Source organism: Syngnathus acus, chromosome 2, assembly GCF_901709675.1.
Source record: "Syngnathus acus chromosome 2, fSynAcu1.2, whole genome shotgun sequence".
Lineage (NCBI taxonomy): Eukaryota > Metazoa > Chordata > Actinopteri > Syngnathiformes > Syngnathidae > Syngnathus > Syngnathus acus.
Genome location: NC_051088.1, coordinates 2,851,780 through 2,877,362, shown reverse-complemented (window position 1 = coordinate 2,877,362; position 25,583 = coordinate 2,851,780). Strand labels below are relative to the sequence as shown.

At 45.1% G+C, this 25,583-nt stretch overlaps 1 long non-coding RNA gene across 1 annotated transcript; it reads right to left on the bottom strand.

Annotated features, from left to right (window-relative positions):
- Positions 1 to 13,187: 13,187 nt before the first annotated feature.
- Positions 13,188 to 23,605, bottom strand: LOC119119539. The gene is made up of 3 exons (XR_005097333.1): positions 23,320 to 23,605; positions 14,067 to 14,073; positions 13,188 to 13,197 (listed from the first exon to the last, which is right to left on the bottom strand). It is a non-coding gene; the product is annotated as an uncharacterized LOC119119539 (long non-coding RNA).
- Between the last annotated feature and the right edge of the window lie 1,978 nt (positions 23,606 to 25,583).

The following is a 25,583-nucleotide window of genomic DNA, read 5'->3' as shown; positions in this document are numbered from 1 at the left end:
TCTCTCTCTCTCTCTCTCTCTCTCTCTCTCTCTCTCTCTCTCTCTCTCTCTCTCTCTCTCTCTCTCTCTCTCCCTGTGTTAGCTTGTGACAAGAGAGTGAGCACTCCCCTCCCCCATGGATCGCTCTTGCGCTCTCGCTCTCTGACAGAAAGACACAGGGGGAGGGCAAAAAGGTGGATGGGTGGTTTGATGTGCGAGATTGGTCAATCTCCTCTGTGGCATGCTCTAGCGAAGAAAACGAAGAAGAGCATCTGGTTTCAAGGCAAATGGGCAGGATGAGCTGCTATAATTGGAAAGAAGTATGTTGAATAAAAAACAAAGAAATGTTTGCATGTCGAAGACAATACCTATACAATTTAGTGCCTATACCTGCGTTTATATTTTCAGGTTACCTATATCACAATGTTTGCATCTACTGCACAAGTGAACTACCTGAGTGTCAATGTCAACATCAGTAAATAAGAATGGATGAATCATAAGTACCAACTAGGTACTTTAACGATCGGACAGATATTTGGAAAACAGCAATGTAGCGTGTGTGTTTATATGCGTGTGTGTGTGTGTGTGTGTGTGTGCGTGCATGCGTGAATATGCGTGCACATGTCAATCTGTATGTATATGTTGATGTGTAGTATCTATATACTGTATAATTATTCAAAACAAAACTCAAACAACAACAAATCTGGTTTCAATTTTATTTCGCAACTTCATTGGAATTTGAGGTTGTAAATATATGCGCTCCTGAGTTCATATTTATAGTCACTCCGTGGTGTTTGAACACTCATGGTCAGGTGTTTTTCCATTTTCATTGACTTGTCAGTCACGTACAGCTGTCAGGCTGTTTTAAGCGCCGCACAGAGGATTATGTGGCCCGTTTATCAACTCATGTTTCAAAATCCCAATGCTACTGTCAAACCACACATTATCAACAATTTTTTTGTTCTAGGGCTCACTATTAGGCTAATTTTGTATGCAAGTAAAATCCTTCTCCAAGCACATTTTCACCAGAAGCATCATGCCTGCAAAATTAAATTCTGAGTTTTTAAGAGTGGGAAAGCCTAAAAAAATCTGATTTATTTATACTGTATAACAGAACAACAATTACTATAACGGCAAAGAAACAAAGTGATTTCATGAGCTCCTCTGCACTGCTCAGGCCCAAATAAAAGCCAATTAACCTGTAATGAAGCACAACTGTAAAGTTGAAGGATATGTATTGAGTTGTGCCTAGGGATGGGAATTGATAAGATTTTTACGATTCCGATTCCATTTTCGATTGTTTAACGATCCAATTCTTTATCAATTCTCTTATCGATTCTCATTTGGGAAAAAGGAAGCACATAGACCAGGGGTGGGCAAACTACGGCCCGCGGGCCACATCCGGCCCTGGGACCGTTTAATCCGGCCCGCCAACCCTGAATTAATTGTATTATTAAAAAATTTTTTTGGTCATTTTGCCTGCAATGACTGCGTTTCCCCAGTAGATGGGGAAGCGCTCGCCTGCGCATTTACTACCGGAAGCCGTGTCAGAAAGCTCGGTGCACACTCACAAGTGCGTGTACGTACGTACTCAGTAGTACGGACATGGCGCACCCGCGCTCTATTTGTATCAGTCCCGAATTTAGAGCGTGGGCTGTGACGACAGCATTCTTGTAATTCGCTCGCTGAGCTTTCAGATACAGTTTTACGCTAAAGCCACCCACAAACCTTCCCCTGGAATCCTTCCATTAAAATGAGTGGCCCGATGAAAAGAAGTGAGTGCCGAATGTTAAAAGAGTGGCCAATTTGGCTCGACGTACGCGACGTGACGTTCAGCCACATCAACCCGTCACAGATCGAGGTAAACGGATCTCTCCTAAGAATTGCCACAACAAATTTTACTCCAGACTATGATGCACTAGCAAAAAAGGGAGACCAACAACACTGTTCCCACTGAAAATGAAGGGGAGGCTCTCAAGTTTGTTGTAAAAAAATGCATTTTGAATATGATTTGTACACATAGCAGGGATTGAAACTAGCGACCATTCTCATTTTCAAACAATGCAGGATGCTCAAGGACATTGATGCACCACCTGTTTGCGACTAATCTTAACCTGTAAAGTTCTTAAGGCTTACTTTAAGGAAGTGTTTCCCGTTTCCTCACCTCTGTTACCAGGTGTTTGTGAGTTAAAACTCTGCTCTGATGTTCAGATACCCCTCACCGTGTTGCCGTTTTGATTACTTTATTTGGATGTATGCTTTCACCGATTCTTCAAGATGATATATTTGGTCAGAATGTTTGCTGTTTGATGTGATCTCATAAGATAAAAATTAATCTAAATTAATCTGACCTGCAGGCACTGAAGTGATGGAGACTGTTATTCATAATAATAGTGTCGTATTTTATGAGAATCAGTGATAGCAGTTTTTTAGTGATTTTTTTTTAATGCTGTTAATAAATGCATTTGTTTTCAAAAAACTTGTTTGGAATATCCATGCTTTACTACCTACTAAAGGCCAAAATCTTTTATGCAATGACCTTTACAGGTCGCTTATATTACTTCACACAAACACTACGTCCATCTGCTCCTGGTTCGGCCCTCCGGTCCAAATTTAGAACCCAGTTCGGCCCGCGAGTCAAAAAGTTTGCCCACCCCTGACATAGACTGTTGGATTTGGTCCACAATTTGGGAAGCGCGCTATCCGCGCCTCATGGCAAAAGCCATAGCCAATCACCTGTTATCCAATTTACTCAATGTGTGCGCGTTTTATTTCTTCAGTTTTAGGAAAAGGCTAAGACACCGAAACAAAATTTAGACTTACACATGTTGGTTGATCACAATTCTTGTTAAAAAAGCTCTGTTTTCAGGAAAGTACAATACAGCGCTGGGCCTTTCGTGCGACCATGCTCAAGAGACGAAAGTCTCCATTCAGAAAAGGCAATGGTCAAGGTTCTTTGGTCAGCTTATACTCAGTTGCACATGTCAGTGTGGGCCGAGTTTGATGGGTGATGAGTCAGGGGGTGTGGCAAGTTCGCAGGAGAGTTTGATTCCATGGGAGTGGGTGCTGGTTCGGTGAGAGCTGGTTCCGTGGGGTTGGGTGCTGATTATGGGCAATTCGATGTGTGTGGGGGCTGTTGTTTTCCATCCCGTCTTTCGGCCTTGGCGATCACCTTTGGCCGGATTCTTGGTTGTTTTCCTCCTGCCGCTCTTCCTCTGGCACTGGTTTTATCTCCAAGTGTCCTTCCTGTAAACCATTCTTGCACATACATCCACTTCGCCCACTGTCGCACACCGCCTATTCATCATTCTTTCAATTTTGTCATTTTGTACGGAATTGTGAAATTTTGCCTGTGACATCATCAATTTGTTAATGTTCCCTGACTATGCAAACTTCTTACTCACCACTTTCCATGCATTTGTTTGTTTGTTCTTTTGACACTATCTTTTGACACATATCTTTTCATTGTTAGGCAAAACATTTCCCTCTGTCCAGAACGTTCAGTAGAACCGTTTTTTTCCGTGTATAATGCGCCCCCATGTATAATACGCACCCTAAAAATGGCATGTTGATGCTGGAAAAAAGCCTGTACCCATGCATAATACGCACCCAATTTGTTTTATTTATTTTTTTATTTTATTATTTTATTTTTTTTTAAGTCCCAATGATCGTCACACACGCAGGGAGGCAATGGGTCCCATTTTTATAGTCTTTGGTATGGTCTTAACTAGGCTGGATGTATTTTTTTTTGTTGGCGTTGATTTCTCCGACTGCCCGTAAAGGCACCACCGCGATCAGATGAAAAGAGAGGAAAGTGACGTGCGGACATGTGAAAAAGGCGGCTCTGTATGGGAGAGACGTTGAAGAGGAATAAAAACACCCTTGGAAACCAAAACTTGCCCCTCGTCGTGACTCGGAGCCGCAACAAATGTTTCGGATTTGTGTAGGGTACATTGTGACAGCAAACGAGCAGGTGATCGAGCAAGCGTCTGATACGAGAGCATTGCGTTCGTATGGAGCGTGTTTGAAGTGAACAGCAGAGACGAAAGGAACAAGGCAAAGTGTTGTGAAATAAAACATTACCTGTAATACGCATTTTGTTATTTGCTGATTGTATTAAACTATCACATTCATTGTCAGTCAAGAAGAGAAGAGGACTATTATCCCTTCTTTGACGAAATGACCAGAGCACAGTACAAACACACTATTGTCGGTCAGTCCTGTTGTTGGTTTTGTTGTACCATGATTTTCTTAAAAAAATAAAAATAAAAATAAAAATTTAAAAATTAAAAAAAATTTGTACCCATGTATAATGCGCACCCCAGATTTTAGGACAATAAATTAGTTAAATTTTGCGCATTATACACGGAAAAAAACGGTAATCCAAAGCTGGCGTCTAGCATTCATCAAAACATAAGATATAATCAAGTACTGAACATTTTTAGATGACTTTGGCAGTGTCCGTGATTTAGAAAATCATCAGGCATGCATTAAACAGTTCCTTAAGGGGTCATTAAGCTATTCAGGCAATATATCAAAAACAAATTATTTCAAAGTGCACAGAAATACATATCAGATCATAAAGTTATAAAAACCTTTGTCATTACCACCTATCAAAAATGTCTAGTTATGTCTGCTTTATTGATTTGGTGTGTAGGTATAATTATATGCTTAAAATGTTTCCTTTATTGATTTAATATGTGAATATACTTGTCTGCTTTTGTACTTTATTCAATGAGGTTTGAGCGTATCTGTTTTTGAAGCTAGGCAGGACTTTTTGTATTTCGAACCCATTTCTTCAAGACGATTATGAAAGAATGAATCTTTATTTCGAACATGATTTAAAGGATAAAAAAACAATACAAACAAACAAAAAAAACAACAACAACAAACAATATACATCACTGTTCGAAAAGGAGTAGGAAGAAGCCTAAGCTTCATGATTATGATCATTTTGTTTTATATATTTTAACTTTGTGTAAATATGACATATGACAAGAGTGAAGAATGCAAACATTCTCTTACAATAGAACGGATAAGCCAGAGGTACAATACTGCTGGCGTCTGAACCAGTCAGGCGTTGTCTCTCGTCATCTAAAATGAAACATGAGACACGATTTGCCTGACATATTTTACAATTATAGAAAAGGAGCTAGTAGTGTTAGTTTGTTAGTTGGTTAGTTACCGTTTTTTCCATGTATAATGTGCAAACTTTAACTAATTTATTGTCCTAAAATCTTGGGTGCGTATTATACATGGGTACAACAATTTTTGAAAAAAATCTCCCTCGAAATAAAACTTGAAATCACCTTTCTTCTTGTTTGTTGTCAATCGCGCATCGCATTCAGCCATCCTGCCCAACACACTTAGTCAGTAAAATTCATAATTGACGACACATCGTTTGATGCGATGGTGCAATCCTTGATGGTGTGTTGTCAAATATTGTTTGTTTTTTCATCTCCATCGCAAACCGGATATCATACGGAGGCCGCCATTACAGATGCGCAGAACGGATGCGCAAGACACGTCAGCTATATAAAGAGCGAGAGTTCAGTTCTAAACCTAAATGCGTATTACAGGTAATATTTTATTTCACAACACTTTGCCTTGTTCCTTTCCTCTCTGCTGTTCACTTCAAACACGCTCCATACGAACACAATGCTCTCGTATCAGACGCTTGCTCGATCACCTGCTCGTTTGCTGTCACAATGTACCCTGCACAAATCCGAAACATTTCTCCGCTATCGAGTTTGCTAGCGCATGCGCAGTGATACTGACCGGCAGAATAACATCCGGTTGTTCCCAAAGATGATCTTTTTTCTGAAATAATTTTACGTTTACGGACTTAAGTAGGAGTCGAAATTTGGGTGCGTATTATACATGGGTACAGGTTTTTTTTCCCAGCATCAACATGACATTTTTAGGGTGCGTATTATACATGGAAAAGACGTTAGTTAGTTAGTTAGTTAGTTAGTTAGTTAGTTACCTGCAGTAAAACTGCACGTCGGGCTCGGGCTAATGTTGCCGCTGGTGCCAGGTTGTTGACTGACCCTACGCAGCGAATCAAACACGTAACACTCCGTTAAACCAGTGGTCCCCAACCTTTTTTGCGCCATGGATCGGTTACGTGTCAGAAATATTTTCGCGGACCGTGTCAGGCTTGGAGCAGGGAGAGGACTCGAATGCAGAGTTCCGACAAGAGGTGTTTTATTCTCTTAAGCGGAAGACCGCACAAAAACAAAAAGCGCCTCACGATGAGGGACAAAAAGGCAAAAACCAAAGCGCCTCAAAAACGAGGAAAAAGGCTGGGAACAGCAAACAAAAGGTGCCTCAACAATGAGGGAAAACAATGGCAAAAACCTAACTAAACCAAAAAACACAGAGCTCACGCTGGGCAACAGGTATCTTCTATCTATAACTCTCTGGGGATGACTGTGACAAAAGTGATCGCTAGTGTGCATAACAAGGCAAGACGCTCTGGCACAAGACGAGGGGAAGACGCAGGCTATATACACACTAGAGATGCACCGATCCGACTTTTTCAGTTTCGATACAGATACCGATGCCGTGGCTTTGCGTATCGGTCGATACCCGATACAGATCCGATATTACAGTTGACTTAACAAGCTACATACCTCTACATGTGGAACAGAAAAGACTAAAGGCAATGGCATCAGGCATGACTACACAGTTCTTTGCTTTAAATGCTCATTTAAGCAGCAATGAGAAGTGCTCCCTGAAAACAAGCTCTGCTTAGTCGAACACAAAAAAAAAACATTCAAAATTAGTTCTAAATACTGAAAGTGCAGAGTGGAATTAAAAATAAAATATAGCATCGGGACAAGAGAATAAACAAGTGACTTGGTCAAATACAATAATCAAGCAATGTAAACATGTCTCTTCATAGTTGTGAAGCTCATGGCATCTACATCTCTTAATTCTTGTGACCAGTGTTCTCACATTTTCTCATACATTTCTGACAGTGCGGTCTATACTTGCGCGATGGCAAATTGTACCGTGGCTCCAGGTGCTCAAGTAAACGTCGGAAGCCCTCGTTTTCAACAACACTCATCGGTTGTCCATCCAAAACCATGAATTCCAGCACTTTCTCAGTAATTCTCATCGCTTTTGCGCTATTGCCTGGGAATTTCTCCCGTCTTTGCCGTGCATCTGCTAACGTTAACTGCTGTGTAGGTCCACCTCCCGCTCCCTTTGATCTGCTCAACTGCTGGAACTCCTGGTGCTCCGTTGCGTGGTGTTTCTGGAGATGCTTAATTAAATTGGTAGTACTATAACTGGCAGTACTACCAGCACCCCTGGCAACATTAGCTTTGCAGACATTACAAACTGCCGTCGAGCTAGTTGGCGTGTTCAGTTTAAAGTACCTCCACACAGCTGACTCTTTCGTTCGCTCCATGTTTGCGTTTGTTTAGAAAACTCTCGTGGCATGCGGCACACGTGCTGCTGACGTATGACGTAGCTCGCGTCCCGCGGCACACGTGCTGCTGACGTATGACATAGCCCGCGTCCCAATAGATTAAGGAAAGGATCGGCTCACAGATCGGCTGCAATTTCCGATACCCGATCCATCTATTTTGTTGATATCAGGGCCGATATCCGATCCAGATATCGGATCGGTGCATCTCTAATACACACACAGAAGGAGGAGGACACAGGTGCAGACAATTAGGGTCAACGACACAGGTGCACACGGTTGGGATCAGGGAAGTCAAGTGGCCTGACGCGCAGAGGAAGGACCCACGAACTGAAACGAGAGGAGAGTTACAAAAATAAAACAGGAAGTGACAATACGAAGGACAGGACAAGACAAAAACAACCCACAAAACACGACAGCATGACATAACCCCCCCCTCTAGGGCCGGATCCCAGACGGGCCAGGAGCATCGGGGTGAGCCGCGTAGAAGGCATCAAGCAGACCGGGATCCAAGATATAACTCCGCGGCACCCATTGCCGCTCCTCTGGCCCATAACCCTCCCAGTCGACCAGGAACTGCCAGCCCCGTCCCTTCCTGCGCACGTCCAACAGCTCCTTGACCACGTACGCAGGCCCACCCCCCACTGTCCGCGGAGGCGGCGCGGGAGCCGGCACCATCCTACTCTCCCTGGCCGGCTTAATCTTCCCGACGTGGAAGGTGGGATGCACGGCAAGGGGCCGGGGCAGGCGGAGTCGTACAGCGGCCGGACCAACGACTCTGGAAATGGGGAACGGACCCACAAAACGGGGGGCCAGCTTCCTGGAGCCCACCTGGAGGGGAAGGTCCCGGGCGGACAGCCAGACCCGTTGGCCTCGCCGGTAGACGGGCGCCGGTCGTCGCCTCCGGTCGGCCATCTTCTTGACTCTATCGCCTTGGCGGACCAGCGTGGCTCGTGCCGCTGCCCAGATGCGACGACAGCGACTCACCACGGCGCGCGCCGAGGTAACGGACACCTCCGGCTCACTATCGGGGAAGACCGGGGGCTGGTAGCCAAATACGCACATGAAGGGAGACATCCCGGTAGCCGTGGTAGGCAGGGAGTTATGGGCGTATTCCACCCACGTTAGGTTCTTGCTCCACGAGGAGGGGTTCTGGGTTACCAGGCAGCGGAGGCCTGTTTCCAGCTGCTGGTTTATGCACTCCGCCTGGCCGTTCGCCTCCGGGTGATAGCGCGAAGTGAGGCTCACGGTGGCCCCTATGAGCTTGCAAATCTCCCTCCAGAACCTGGACACAAATTGGGGACCCCTATCCGAAACGACGTCCCGCGGAAATCCGTGCATTCTGAAAACGTGGTCCATGAGGACTTCTGCCGTCCGCTTAGCTGAAGGCAACTTGGGCAAGGCAATGAAGTGAGCCATCTTGGAGAACCGGTCCACCACAGTGAGTATCGTCGTCTTCCCATTTGACGCAGGAAGCCCCGTGACAAAGTCCACCGAGATGTCGGCCCATGGTCGAGAGGGAATGGGGAGGGGTTGCAGCAGACCCACACGGGTGCCGGGGGTGTTCTTATTCCGCGCACAGACGGAGCAGGCTGCAACGTACTCCCTGACGTCTGCCCCCATGGAAGGCCACCAGAATCTCTGTTGTACTACGTAGATTGTTCTTCGCACGCCTGGATGACAGGCGAGCCGGGAGGTGTGTGCCCAGTGGACAACTTGGGAACGCAGCCTGGGGGGAACAAACAATCGATTCACCGGGCATCCCCTAGGGGGTGGTTCGTCGCTGTTGGCCTGCTTCACCAGGCCCTCTATGGGCCAGGTTACGGCTCCCACCACACAGTGAGGGGGGAGAATGGGTTCGGGCTCCTTGGCCACCGGATCTGGACTGTAGATGCGCGATAGCGCATCGGGCTTGATGTTTTTGGCCCCCGGTCTGTAAGACAAGGTGAAATTGAATCGATTAAAGAAAAGGGACCAACGAGCCTGGCGTGAATTCAGTCTTTTAGCATTCTTGAAAGCATTCTTTTAGTAGGTTCTTGTGGTCAGTCCAAACCAAGAAGGGTTGCTGGGCTCCCTCCAGCCAGTGTCTCCATTCTTCGAGGGCCTGTTTGACCGCCAACAATTCTCGATCCCCCACGTTATAATTCTGTTCAGCGGGCGTCAGCCGTCGGGACAGGAACGCGCACGGATGAAGCTTGTTGTCTGCCTGGGCCCTTAGTGACAAGACGGCGCCGATTCCCTGACCGGAGGCGTCAACCTCCACCACAAACTGACGAGATGGGTCGGGCAGTGTGAGGATCGGGGCGGAGCTGAATCGCCTCTTCAACTCCTGGAAGGCGGCTTCCGCCTTCGCCGTCCAACAGAACGGAACTGTCGGGGAAGTTAAAGCATGCAGTGGAGCCGCTGTGGCGCTGAAGCCTCTGATGAACCGCCTATAAAAGTTAGCGAAGCCAAGAAATTGCTGCACTTTTTTGCGGCTATCAGGTACAGGCCATTGTGTCACCGCGCTTGCTTTTGCCGGGTCCATCTGTACTTTACCAGGGGCTATGATGAAGCCAAGGAAAGATATAGTATTGGCGTGAAACTCGCTCTTTTCGGCTTTTACGTAAAGTTGATGATCAAGGAGGCGTTGCAGGACCGACTTAACATGAGACTCATGGGTCTCCAAATCCGGTGAATAGATCAGGATATCATCCAAATACACAAACAAAATGATCTAAAAAGTCTCTCAGTACGTCATTAATCATGGCCTGGAAAACAGCGGGTGCATTGGTGAGGCCAAACGGCATTACGAGGTACTCAAAGTGTCCTCTGGGAGTGTTGAATCCCGTCTTCCATTCATCGCCCTCCCGAATGCGCACGAGGTGGTAGGCGTTACGCAAATCTAGCTTGGTGAACACCCGAGCTTGCTGCAATTGATCGAATACGGCTGACATGAGTGGATGGGGATATCGGTTCTTAATTGTGATCTGATTGAGGGGACTGTAGTCTATGCAGGGGCGTAGGGTACCGTCTTTTTTGCCCACAAAGAAGAAACCGGCCCCCGCAGGGGATGACGATGGTCTGATCAACCCCGCTTTTAGTGACGCGTCAATATAATCATTTAGAGCCTGCTTTTCGGGGCCCGAAAGGGAATAAAGGGTCCCCTTGGGTATACTAGCGCCGGGCAAAAGCTCTATGGCGCAGTCGTAAGAACGGTGGGGCGGTAGAGAGCTAGCCTTGACTTTGCTAAATACCTCCGCGAGTTGATGGTAACATACGGGAACTCCGGCCAGATCCGGGGTTTCGGGGTCTGGGACGGGAGAAACAGAGTCGGGGTTAGAACCACGTGTAGGGTTTATCGGGGGGTTAGGTTCGGTAGATGACACTTGGCAATGGGGTCCCCATCCCCTTATCTCCCCGGACTCCCAGTCCATGGTTGGGTTGTGGCGTTTTAGCCACGGATACCCGAGGATAAGCGGATTCATGGGGGAGGTTACTACATGCAGTCTTACTTTCTCATGATGAGTCCCGAAAGACAGCGAGAGGGGTTCGGTTACATGGGATATATCAAAAAGTGCTTGACCATTGAGCGCCTTGGCCTTCACGGTCGTGTCTAGCAGTTCAGTCTTTACCCCTAATCTCCGAGCAAAGGCCCAGTCAATCAAGCTCTCATCAGCCCCGGAGTCTATCAACACACAAAGTTTGGTGACCTTTCCTAGGCAGGTAAGTGTGCCGAGGGGTAGGGCCCGACCCTTCTGCTGGACAACGGAGAAGGTGCTTACAGTCAGGTTCTTCCTCACCGGGCAGGAGAGGAGGATATGTCCTTGCTCACCGCAATAGTAGCATCTGCCTTCCCGGCGTCGGCGCTGCCTTTCCTCCTCGCTCAACTTGGCCCAGCCAAGCTGCATAGGTTCTGTCCCGGGCGGTAGCAGCGCCATGTTCGGCCTTTGGCGGTGCGTCTCGAGTGGTGACGACCCCACCACTGACACGGGGGGGAAGGCGGTCGCGCTCCGGCTTGCGCGCTGCTTCTTCCAGTCCTGCAATCTGTTGTCCGTGCGGATAGCCAGCGCGATGAGAGCGTCGAGGTCAGCGGGAAGGTCGAGGGGGATGAGTTGGTCCTGGATGGGTCCGGAAAGGCCCCTGAGAAAAACATCATACAGGGCCGTCGAGTTCCACCCGCATTCCGCGGCCAGAGTGCGGAAGCGGATCGCGTAGTCGCTGACCGTCTCTCGACCCTGGGTCAGCTGGCACAGCTCGCACGCCTTCTCTCGGTCCGAGGAGACCGGATCGAACACCGTGCGCAGGGCCTCGATGAAAGCGGAGAGGGAATGACAGGTAGCGGAATCCCTGGCTCATTCTGCGGTTGCCCACGCCCGGGCCCTTCCCGTCAGGTACGAGACCATATACGCCACCCGGGAGCGTTCCGTGGGGAAGTCGCCTGGGGACCGCTCGAACTGCATCTCGCACTCGGTTATAAAGGCTCTGCTGAGCCCGGGTTCACCAGTGTATCGTTCCGGGGGGGCAGTCTGACCCCCATCGCCATGGGAGCGGGAGCAGGACGAACCACCGGGGAAGCAGCAGGTGGACTGGGCGTCGCTGCTGGGACCGCGGTCAGAAGCGTGAGAACGTCTTGCATTTGCCTGCTCATTGTTCCCACCTGAGCGGCCACCGCTTCTCTGAAGTCTTCCTGAGTCTTCACAATCTCTTGGACACCAACGCCCAGGGCGTCTACTTGGTTCTGGTGTTGGGCGAGCTGCGACGCCTGGGAGCGTACTGTGGCGACCAGCAGCTTTGACTCTGCCGAGTCCATGACTGGCCAGAGCGTTCTGTCAGGCTTGGAGCAGGGAGAGGACTCGAATGCAGAGTTCCAACAAGAGGTGTTTTATTCTCTTAAGCGGAAGACCGCACAAAAACAAAAAGCGCCTCACGATGAGGGACAAAAAGGCAAAAACCAAAGCGCCTCAAAAACGAGGAAAAAGGTTGGGAACAGCAAACAAAAGGCACCTCAACAATGAGGGAAAACAATGGCAAAAACCTAACTAAAGCAAAAAACACAGAGCTCACGCTGGGCAACGGGTATCTTCTATCTATAACTCTCTGGGGATGACTGTGACAAAAGTGATCGCTAGTGTGCACGACGAGGCAAGACGCTCTGGCACAAGACGAGGGGAAGACGCAGGCTATATACACACACAGAAGGAGGAGGACACAGGTGCAGACAATTAGGGTCAACGACACAGGTGCACACGGTTGGGATCAGGGAAGTCAAGTGGCCTGACACGCAGAGGAAGGACCCACGAACTGAAACGAGAGGAGAGTTACAAAAATAAAACAGGAAGTGACAATACGAAGGACAGGACAAGACAAAAACAACCCACAAAACACTACAGCATGACAGACCGGCCTTTATATAAATAAAGAATACATTTATACAAATAAATATTACATTTATAATAGATATATAAATACGATGAAATAAAATGATACGACTGGCATAAAAACAAGTATAAACGACATCAAAATAAAACTCACCGTTGAATTAGTGGGAGCACTGAGCTTGTGTCTCAGAAACGAGCCGGTCCCATCTAGGCGTAATCGGAGACAATGACACCCGAAGTGGTGTAGGTCTTTTAATGCAGGATGCTTGGTCTCCATGTGCCGAAGCAGTTTTGAAGGCTTCATTGCCTCGTTAGCTAGCCTGTCGCCACATATTATGCAGAGTGGGCTTGGCGCGTCAGAGTCATCTGTGGCGATAAATCCATATTTTAAGTAGGACTCCAGAAATTTTCTTTTAAATGCAGCTTTGCTTTTCTTAGAAGTCAGAGCCTCTTCTTCCGTCTCCTCATTGGGCTTTTTTCCCTTTCCGAAGAACTTTCCAAACATCTCTGTTTCTTGCTCATTTTTGCTAGCTTTGCGGGTTCAACTGGGAAACATGTCACGTGACCGGGACGGGCGTCTTGACCTGAATGAATTGATCGTCGATGAAAAACATTTTTTTTCCCCCTGTACGGCTTGGCGGCCTGGTGCCAAGTGACCCGTCCGTGGCCCGGTGGTTGGGGACCACTGCGTTAAACTAATGGCATGTTGCGTGTACAAATGCTTTTGCATATTAGAGGTTTTTCCACCCTTTGTTGAGATTTCAACATTGCAAGTACAGTCAAACCTCGGTTTTCAACCATAATCCGTTCCAGAAGGCGGTTGGAGAAGTGAATCGGTCGAATCCCGAATCTATTTTTCCCATTACAAATCATGGAAAAAATTTTAATCCTTTCCAAGACAAAAAAAACCCCCGCCTTTTTTAAGCATTTTTTCATTTGCGCATTTTTGTCCGATCGCGCAACTGCAGCGCACCGCCGAACGCGCAACCGTAGCGCGCCGCCGACCGCGCAACTGCACCGCGCTGGTCGCATTATTGTGACAGAGCCGTCGCTGAAATTTAGAAAATGTTTTTAAAGTCCTGATGTACTTTCCAAAATATAAATGGACCTCAGTGCGCAGGGAGCTTAATTTGGTCCGATCGCGCAACCGCAGCGCGCCGGGCGCTCACTGTCGCATTGCTTTAAGAGCGTCTTTGTGTTTTAGGATGGCTTAACTGCTCCCACTTGCTTTCTTTGGAGGCATGATTAGGGGTTAATACAATCCTCAAAGGAACGAAAATACAATAACGAACGGAGTCACTCGGCATCCGGGCCGCGCGGTCGGGTTTTCTCGGGTCCTTTCGGCTCATCTCGCGAGGTTCGACCTCTGAATTTTGTGCGACAACCGAAGCAAAAAAATCTCGAATTTTTCGTTCGAATTCTGATTTGTTCGAGAACAGGGACGTTCGAAAACCGAAGTTTGACTGTATTCCACATCGCTCTATTCTCATCCTTCTTAGCGAAATGTATCTTTGGAGTGGTTCTGCTTGACAGGTGCCATCATTGTTTACGTCGCTACGGATGTTGCATAGCGTGCGTTACGTAATTCGTGTTGACTGGAATCACTAAGGGAATTGTTAGCAAAATAGCAAACAATTCCAAGGAATTGGTAACGTGGGAACTGGTTCTCAACAAGAACCGGTTTTCAATTCCCAGCCCTTGTTAAATGAAGTGTGAATTTCACAATTAGATTCTTCACATTTTCTCAAATCTGGACTGTGTGGCAATTTAGTGTCTGCAGTAATTCAAGCCGCTGCAGTTGACAGAGGCCATATCTTCGGAGGCGTCTCAGACATCTGCGTCACCCTTGTTAAAATTGGATGGTTCAGCTTTCAAGACACTGCCTGGTTATAAGACATCTTCACATCCGCACATGCCACCGAAATCAAATGGATGTGTGTTTTTTTCTTCATGTTTTCTTCTAGTCCCTTTGTCTAACATTCTTAGACATGGCAGTGTAGATTCGTTCCTGGATGATGATGTGCACACTGGGACATGGATCAAAAACACTGAGACCAACCCAGATAATGTCCCAATGACAGGCAGAAGACACCATGATCTTGAACGTATGAAACTTATGCATGATGGAAACCATGTGGGATATTTTAATTCTCATTAAAAATCTATTAATGTAACATAACATTGTTGCTTCTCTAACTGATATCTTTGAAAATACTAAATAAAATAAATTCAGTCCTTTGATATTTAAAAATCTATTACTGTTGTTAATACTGGTATAATTGTTCTGTAGTTGGCAGCTCTAAAAGGAATAAGAAGTTTTGTGGTGGAGCAACCTATCTTTTACCTGAAATTTTACATTTAACATATAATGTCATTCGAAATAACAAGATCAAGTCGTGCAGATGTCTATCTAATCAGAAGAAGCTCTGCAGGAAGACACCCTCAGTCATCATGGCAGCACCTGTGAGGAGGTGGCCCACCTCAGATCTGTTCAGTCGGTGCAGCAAATTTCAGTTGGGTTGTCACCTAACCCCCTTGCCAATCTGGCGCTAAGACGTGTAATATTTCATTGGCAGGATTTATACTTTAGGATTTAGCCTAATGCAAGAGATATGTGCTTTATTTTTATTTTGAGCTGCCCCATTCCTTTGCCTGTTGAGGTTTAGATTTCTTTGTTGACCCAGCACTTACAGGATTGTTCTATACAGAATGAGGGGCAAATAAGAATAAAAATATACACACCATACTTTCATACATACACACATTTTATATACTGTATATATTCACATGTACAGTCTTTGCACAGTGTGATCACATCATCAACCTGCACATGCAGCCTAGAAAGAGTGGAGACCCTGAATTTGGATGAATCCATGGAACCCTCAGTCAATTTGGTCATGGTGTCGCCATGCAGGGTTAGGTAAAGCTATCGTTGAGTTTTGAATTGAGATATTGAAGAGAATTCTGTCAGAGAACTCTGTCACTCCATTGCCCTATTGGTGCTGAGGCAGCAGTGTGTGAACGCGGGCAGCTTGCTGAGCCCAGCACTAGTACAAAGACCTCAGGGCATCAGGACACAAGACCAGTCAAATTTGAGGAAAATGAGATAGATGAAAAATAGTCAGGCAGGTACGGCTACATACACTCACCTCCAAGTCACATGAGTGAAGTTGACAGGTGTCACTCCTCATGACCTTGATCCCTACCTTCCCAACACTAGCTCAGACATACAGAGGACATACATGTGTGCTTTTCATTTAAAAGAATGCAACTGAGATACTGTATACCTTCACATTTTCAAGGACACATATTGTGGATTTTTCAGTTTAATAAAGCTCCCTGATCTCTTAATCGTGTTTTTGCAGGGTGAAAATATGCAAAAAAATGAAAGATTATGGTTTGGGTCGGCTACTTGTTTTGAAGCTGTACTATGATGAGAAAAGCAAGGCTTTATGAATTTGAAGTAAAAGCATAATTTGTATTTTCCCTCATGCAGACAGCACTCATAAAAAAACATCGAATTACACTTGTCAGTTTTTGTAGCAGATCTGTGTATGTGGCGCATATATTGGACACATCAAACCCAGAATCCACCCAGCCCGATTCAACAGCCTACAGCATAGAGATGCGTCATAAAATGGATTGACTTTTTAAATTAACTAATCGATTGTCAAATTAAGCAAGAAATAATTAAATGGGACAAGGAAAGGCAGCTTTATTTATATAGTGCACTTCATGAGCGAGCTAAACAATGTAAAAAATACGACATTCAAAAATGATATAAAATGGTAAGTGAAATGGCTGTTACTGTATTAGTGCTAATCGTAAATTGCTTTATTATGCCCAACCAACTATTTTAGTTTTTGTTACAGGCCGACAAATTGAGGAGAGTTCCTTTCCCAGCACTTGCATTTTGCTGTCATCCTTCAAGCAGTTTTTTTTTTGCAACATTGATTGGGTGTGATACAATCTGTTAATGAGCTTCATGTTTTTGGTAAACTGAAGCCTTGCATTTCTCGATATTCCAAGAAACATATTCCTTTGGCTTACTGTATGTAGGCCACTTAACCCTTTCAACGCACAAGTGTGGTGCTTTTATTTAATAATGTGAAAAAAATAAGAATACAATTTTAATAATACTCTCGATTTGAGTGTTTCTTTTAAAAATATTTTTTAAAGAAATATTCTCGTAATCAAACATCAGTTTATATTTGTCTTCATTTTATTGCAGGATGGTGGGGGCAAACTCAGCTCTTACTCCGATATATCCTTTGTGTTGCACACCACACACACACACACACGAACGCACACACACACACACACACGCACACACACACACGCACACACGCACGCACGCACGCACGCACACACACACACACACACACACACACGCACACACACACGCACACACACACACACACACAGAACCAGATTACATAAATGCAAGCAGAGATTTCGAGTGAAAGAGGTGTGCAAAGTCTCTGGTTAGCTCGTCGGATGGATGGATGGATGGATGGATGGATGGATGGATGGATGGATGGATGGATACTTCAAAGAAGTCCTTGTGAGTTGGCAGTTGGCTGTCCCACTAATTTCCTCTAACGTCCTCTATTTGTCCTTTTTAACCATTTGATGTTTGTTTTGCATTGTGCTACACCATTTAGCGCGAGAAGCAGGATTCATCTATCAATTTTCCAAACCGCTTTATTTGAGACATATTTTTGGGGAGAGAATATCAGCTTCTTGATGTGCAAGCCTGTGAATAGCCAGACATCTGGTAGAAAATTGCAGTTGTTTGTTCAAAGTGAGCGATGTGATGCAAAGTGATCATTGGTCAGTGGACTGTCATGGTTTTGGCGATTGTTTTGACCCACATGGAGAACGAACTAAGAAGACCGAAGTGATCGTTAAGTGTTTATTGAAAAGGGGGGAATGAAGTAGCAGAGCTGGAAGGTCCGAGACAGGAGTAACAGACCTGGTGCTTCGATGGTGGAGTGAGTGAAGTGCTGCCAGGAAGGAGTGGATCTTATCGGAGATCAGCGAGGTGGGTCCAGGAGCGGAGAGCCAGGAGACGCGGTGAAGGCGAGCAGGGTAGAATCAGAGCGTAGATACACAGCCGTAGAGGTACCAAGATGGGCAACACTCAGGCGACGAGTTGCTGGCAGCAAGCTCCTTAAGCCCCTCTCCTTAATGAGCTTGATCAGCGACCCCTGTGGATCCTCAGCCACCCTGCCACGGATGCCACCTATGGACAGAAGAGAAAACTCCCGGACCCTGACATGGAGGTGACAATCATGATTGTCTTTCCTCCTACCAGCTTCACACAACATTTTAAGGCTTTGTCTATGTCTTCTTTGTCTCTTCACCCTCTTCTTCTTACTATATTGTCACCTTCTTCTTCTGAGTATTATTATTGATTTTATCCATCCATTCTCTCACAGGGGTCGCGGGCGTGCTGGAGCCTATCCCAGCTGAAGAAGCGGGACACCCTGAACTGGTTGCCAGCCAATCGTAGGGCACACAGAGACAAACAACCATTCACGCTCACACTCTATTCTTCTTCTCCTTCTTTTTCTTCATATTATTATTATTATTATTATTATTCCATTGTTCCATTTTGTGTCTACGTACTTTGTTTCAATTGCAGTCTCTTTTTTAATGTGATCTATAAATAAAAGAGTGAAGTTAAACAGTAAGAACATACAGTTTAGATAAAATATGATGAAGCCCCCATTCTCCATTGCTGTTACTTCCTAGCATGTCTGCCTCTCAATGGTGTCTGTTTTGCTGGCCAAATTAGTGATGCCAAAGTGGTTTCCCACGGCAGCGAACAGAACGGAATACTGCTGTGGCAAGCCAAGAATGTACAGTACAGTAGAAAAATGTTGGGAGGTTTGGTAGTTGCCTCTTGATTGAAGGTTAATGGAGAGATGGAGAAAGCAAACAAAACGTGGCAGGCTTAAAAAATAGAAAGAGGCTACAGATCAACACACGGACATTTGACCACATACTCATGGCGTCGACAGCTCGACATTTCCGTTCAGAAGGTTGTTCACCCGATGATGAACAGTGGAAGCGGGGAACACAATAAGATACACCAGCATTTTACTTCTATCACTTGATCCAGGCACCCCTCCATACAAAAAAAGAAAAAAAGAAATTCACACTGTCCTATGATAATTTGGAGTCTTCAATGAACGTACATGTTTTCGGTGTAAGGATCGGACAGTACAGCCATGTGCAGAGCGACCAGACTTTATTGTGAAAGGGATCGATGGAGTCTTGGAGCGGTGGACGGGCGAGGCTGTATTCGCTGAGCGTGGGTGGCTGGATGACAGGACTCTTCTGGAGCGGACGGCTGCTGCTGCAAAAGCGGAATAGGACTGACTGGACAAGGACTGAATCACCAGGAAACGGGGAGTCAAGCTTTCTAAGATCGATGCGAACAAGGACATGACAAGACAAGCTAACAACTGGAATTGAGTTGGTCACGTTAATATAGACTTCCTGATGAGCCAGCGCCAGGTGCCGGTGATCAGGGCAGGATGGGGGGGCGTGGCCGAGCGGCCGGCGGCGCCCGCACGTGACATTCGGGATTTGGGATTAACAGGCGACAACATGCAAACTCCTCGATTGTGCAGCAATTATGCTCATAACTCTTCCACCATGATGCCTCAACACGTAATGTAGCTCTATAACATATCTAAAACCCAGCAGTCCTTTTTGCCCCCCTCCTTTCAAATCTCTCTTGGTTGTGTACAACAGGCTCTTCCCACATTGCTATGGACCTAAATGTACCGCATTGGCCCGAATATAAAACGGTGTTTTTACAGTGAAATAAGACTGAAAAAGTGGGGGTTGTCTTACATTCGGGGTCTAGACATTATACCCATTCACAACGCTAGATTGCGCCAAATATCTTTAAAGCGAATGCAGAACTTAACTCCCCAGGCCAAAGCGAACCCCTGTCACGAAGAATAAAAATAAAAATAGCAGAAGCAGTTTGCATTATTTTATTGCAATGTTTTTCCTTATTCAGATTTGTTTCAAGACTACAGGTACAGTAAGACTTCATGCAGTTATTGCAATTTTGTTGTTTCATCACAGTAGATTGGTTTATTTACGTACATTTCAAAAACCAGAAGCCATTCATTTACAATGTGATTGCACTTTAGTTTACATATTTAATGTTCATATATTAAGATGTGATGGACAGTTTTTGCATGATTTGAATGAGGCAAAATAACATGCTTTTTCTCTCGAATATATTGTTAAAATCATTTGTTTCAGATGTACAGTAAATATTTTCTGTATAAAAATTAAATTTGGTGTTCAAAAAGTCTTTTTTCAAACTTGAGTCTTGAAAAAGAGGGGGTCGTCTTATGATCAGGGTCGTCTTGTATTCGGACCAATATGGTATGTATGTCTGTATAACTCAATGGCAACAGCAAACAAAGACAGATGATGAATTGATCAATGAATTCAATTGCCTCATGGGGTTTGAATATTTGCTGCTTTGTGTGCCTAAAATGTGTTAAATTGATATAAACTAGTGTTTCAGACATTGCAGTCCAGTGGCTTGACTCTAGTCATCACTTGAAAGTGACTTTGGACTGTCATTATGCCTTGCTGATCATGTCGTTGGTGAAGAGAGTCAGTGTAGAGGTGTTTATCTTTTGTAGATTAATTCACTTGTTACCATAATGATAGCCATTTGAACAATTGAGGCTATAAATGTTTAATTACAACCAACAAAAATCAATTCAATATGATGCAGTGTAAAATTATTGGCAACACCTCACAATGGACGCAGTGCAGCTTGACGCCACGCCTAATAGAAAATGAGTATGGTTAGCTTCGGAAAAAATACAGCTCTTGCACTGTATTTTAGCCTGCTAGTGGCCTGTAGCGGTATTGCAGGTCGGGCGTGAAATTGGAAATGGAAAATAATTGTAACAAATTTCAAAAATAAACTTGATTTATTATTTAGACTTGATTTATTTTCGAGCTAATTTTGTGAATCGTTTACCCATCCAAATTATGTCAAATGTCACTGAGATTCCCAAAGTAGACCAACAGAGGCAAATAAATAGCCTGTATAGCAGGGGTGTCAAACTCATTGTTTTCGCGGGCCGCATTGTAGTCATAGCTTGTTTCGGAGGGCCATTATGACTGCCAACCCAAATAAATGTATGAGCACTTCATATTATATACAGTAAAAGCTACAAAACAAACTGACAAATAACTCGTTTTCAAATCAGACGAGTAAGAACTGGTCAAATATTTAAAAAAAAGATATTAAAAGTGAAGACAATTTGCAATTCTAGTCATGACACACGAATTTGATGCACAATTTGTCTTCGCGGGCCACATAAAATGATGTGGCGGGCCGTATCTGGTCCCCGGGCCTTGAGTTTGACACCTGTGCTGTATAGCTTTTTTGGTGCAAAACAAAAGTAATATTCCGCCAAAGCAATGGTCCCCGAGTGGCTTCTTGGTTATAATGGTGGTCCCTTGGACAAAAACAGTTTAAAACCCCTGCTGTACTTCGTTGACTTTTTTGAAGAAGTGAACTGTGTTCTGGTTAGGCTGTGCATTTCACCGTACGGAGCAGGGCGATCAAATGCAGCTCAGACCAATGTTTATTTGAGGGGAAAAGGAAGTAGAGAGCAGGTTTACAGGGTGGTCAGAAGTCCTCACAGACAGCAGGTGAGGGAACAGAAGTCCTCTTGGACCACGGGTGCAGAAACTCCACACGATCAACGAGCAAGGCAACAAAAGTTTACTCGGACCAGGAAACAGAAAACAGGAACAGGTACTAACTTTGACAGGTGAGAATGAACAGTAGGACATAAACAGATGACCCGACAGGGAGTGACACGCAGGCAAGATTTAAATACACTGGTTAACAATTGGAGACATGTGACAGTGATTGCTCGACTGGGAGGAGCACTGGCAGGGAGGAGCAAGAGCGGAGACGCAACAACACGTCCCAAAAAAACACGGGACCGCAAAACGGGACTAGCAGGTGCCAGTTTGTGGCAAAACGCCCATTCATGGGGCAATCAGCCCAAACGGAGAATGGAGACGTGACATTTTAATGACTTTAAAGACTAATGGAGTTGATACGAATATGAGAAAAGACACCATTTGGTGCTATCCTTCATTGAGTGGATTTGACAGTTTACATCTGGGCCCCAAAAGTTTATCGATATCGTATTTAGTGCTTGGGAAATTTTTCCAGGACTGTGGAAACTGACCTGGAGCAGCACATTGCTTTAGACCAGGGGTCTCAAACGCCAGTCCTCGGGGGCCGCATTCCTACATGTTTTCCAAGTTTCCCTCGTTAAACACACCTGATTCAATTATCAGGCTCCTGCAGAACGTGAGGATGAACAGCGAGGTGGGTCCAGAAGGGATTATTTTGTTGTTTATCTTCCCCACATTTTCAGTTTTGCTGTTAGTTTTCATTGGCATCACATAGCTGATGACTTCTGTCATGTTGAATCAGGTGTGTTTAACGAGGGAAACTTGGAAAACATGTAGGAATGCGGCCCCCGAGGACTGGAGTTTGAGACCCCTGCTTTCGACAAACTAAACATCTAAACACAAATTACCTTTCTCAATAGACCGTCAAGAATTATTCCCCACACTTGTGCCAGGCTTCTTCTGAAGAGCTAAAAGAAAGAAGGAGAGTGTGAGTCCCTAATTGTTATGCACTGTTTGCGTGTGTGTTGGTGGTGATAATCAGTTCCAGGCGCACAAGGGTGACCATATCATTTCATTAGAGTTGAGGAGCAAGCGCATGAGCTTTGGTCCAGATTAGGGTCAGAGAGAAACTCTACTCCCTCCCCCAGTTGCCCTGAAAAGTCAGTTGAGAAAGGGGGTAGAGGGGGCTGAGGGATTACTAGGCAGGGAGGTTCAGCTGTTTATTATTCCAATTCTATCTCTAACAGCTGAAAATTGGAGAATTAGGCAGCCCTGAGCAGTCCGGGGATCAATGTGGCAGGGTTAAACCCCTGTGGCATGTATACACGCACACACACACGCACGCACGCACGCACACACACACACACGCACATATGCACACACGCACACACGCACACACACACACACTCGCACACAGTGCAGAGGTCATCCACAAAATTTAACAGACACATTAGATTTCCCACTCTGGGGAGATAAGACACTCATAGATTTCAAAAGTTGCTGAAAAACATCACACTTTGGTGATGGCTTGCCTGAAATGACTTACTTAAACCTCCTCACCAGAGATCAACTTGACTGTAAAAACATTCTGTTATATAGTATCCAGGCGTCAGTACTCCATGGTCACGTCCATGCATGTTGTTAATCTGCTGAGGGACATGTGACACTTGGCACTCAAAAAAATGAACATGCCAGCGTGCGGTCTGAGGGAATGAAAACTGCTCCATGGAGGTCACAGCGCAGACAGGAGAATTCAAAACTAAAATGTTTTATATCGCAATCATCATGCATTTGACTCTTTGTGTCGAGGCAAGAGGGGTTATCTATACCCAAAACTGTCACGTCTTGTCCCCAGCCGTTCCACTATGTGTCTGTTGTCACGGTTTCTGTCTGTGTGCTCGCCCCTCCCCTCCTGTGTCCCCCATGATTAGTTTGATTATTCTCACCTGCCTCTTGTTACCTGTCGTGTATATAAATCCTGTCTGCCCCTCACGCCCCGTCGGATCATTGTTGTCGTTTGATGTCTTCATGTCTTTTGGTTCCTGTCGTTTTCAAGTCTGTTTCGGTTAGTCATTCAGTCATGTCATTAGTTTGCTAGTTCCTGTCTGTTTCCCTGGATGCTCCGTTCCACTTCGCTTTTCCCTAAATAAACCCTGGTCCAAGCTGCATTTGGTCGCCCTGCTCCATTCCAATTCAATTCAAGATATTTTCTTTAAAAACAAGTGACTGCTCCTCTTATTTATTATGTTATTTGTTTATTTATTATTTATTCATTGTGCCTTCTTGGTTTTATTTTTTTTTGTGTTGTTTACTTGTAGGCGGCTCGGTGGGGCACTGGATAGCACGTCCGCCTCAGTTAGGAGGGTGCGGGTTCGATTCCACCTCCGGCCCTCCCTGTGTGGAGTTTGCATGTTCTCCCTGGGCCCGCGTGGGTTTTCTCCGGGCACTCCGGTTTCCTCCCAAATCCCAAAAACATGCTTGGTAGGGCGATTGAAGACTCCGAATTGTCCCTAAGTGCGAGTGCAAATGGTTGTTTGTCTCTGTGTGCCCTGCGATTGGCTGGCAACCGGTTCAGGGTGTCCCCCGCCTACTGCCCGATGACCGCTGGGATAGGCTCCAGCACGCCCGCGACCCCCGTGGGGACTAAGCGGTTCAGAAAATGGATGGATGGATGTTTACTTGTATGTATATTGTGTACTATGTCTTGTCACCGTGGGATAGTGGGAACGTAATTTCGATTTCTTTGTGTGTCTTGGTATGTGAAGAAATTGACAATAAAGCAGACTTTGCCTTTGACTATCACTTTTGAGTCCTTGGTGCAGTCACTTAATGTTAATACAATGAAATTTGTATCCAATCTAGGTTGAGTCTACTGCGGATTCTTGGAAACGTTATCTTTCTAAGCTGCTTAATTTAAAATAAAGATTTAACTCTTTTTACTATCAGGAAATTAAAATGAATTTAGTGTTTTGAATATTCCAACTTTGGCCACAAATCTGCAAGAACAACATTCAAGTACAAAAAAAGTCCTTGATATGGTATATGTATTTGTATTTGGAATATATAACAGCCCTACGAAGGAAAGGTGATTTAAAAATCCATAAATATGCAAAATGGAGCCTTGCTTGTTGAGGCATGTTTTTCGTTGATTTAAGTGGGTCAAATTAATTTGGAAACTTGCTTACTTGAATAATGCTTTGCATGCAGTCACTGCGAACAGGTCCGTCGATAAATGCGTCTGTGTGTTCATCATTTCCGTAAATCATCTAAAGTTAAACATATATCTGCATGAGGCATACTAATGTTTACTGTTTGCATGAACAATATGTCAAATGACAGAATAGTAGGACACTTTTAGTCGGGCGTTTTGTGATTTCATGTGTGAAGGAGCGTAATGGAACAGGTCCTGCATTCAAGACACACATTTAATATAAAATAATGTCTAATTTACTATGTTGTCGTAGTTGTTAAGAGGCCAAATATTTGATGTAACATTTCCTCGGCTTGAAATTGTAGAAGCAGTAAACCTAAACCAAAGTAATCTTTTCCTCCTACAAATGTCACAGATTGCAATAGTTGTTGTTGGTCGACTTTCTCTCCCAAGAGGCAGAGGTTGGTGGGGAGCAAAGACCTATTCTCCATTCATGATCAAATCTTTACTGAGAGGTCCAACTCGTACCCGGTTTTGAGAGAAATAGAAGCAGCAGAGCGGGACAGGGCTCGCCGGGGTGTCTTTTTGAAAGTGTCCATCCAGCCTGTTGACGAAGACCTGGACAAAGCATCAGTCAGCTGAAAGCTGCCTGTTGCCCACCTAATCCTCACCGTGGCCCTGTTGCCATTGACAACACCAGCAAACAAGAGGCTCTTTCAGAAGTTGTTTTTTTCCACTGACACACTAACAGAATGACAATGAAATTAGACACTTTGGGCCTGATTTGCTCAAGGTTTGTAAAAACGGGCGCAATCCTGATTGTTCTTGTTGGGCACTTAATTATGGGTATTCTGAGAGGAGTATATTGCGAATAGATGAATTTAGCACATGCATTTCTCAAACCTGAGACAAATTGCGATGGCTGATTTTCTTTTTTTAATGTGGAAAC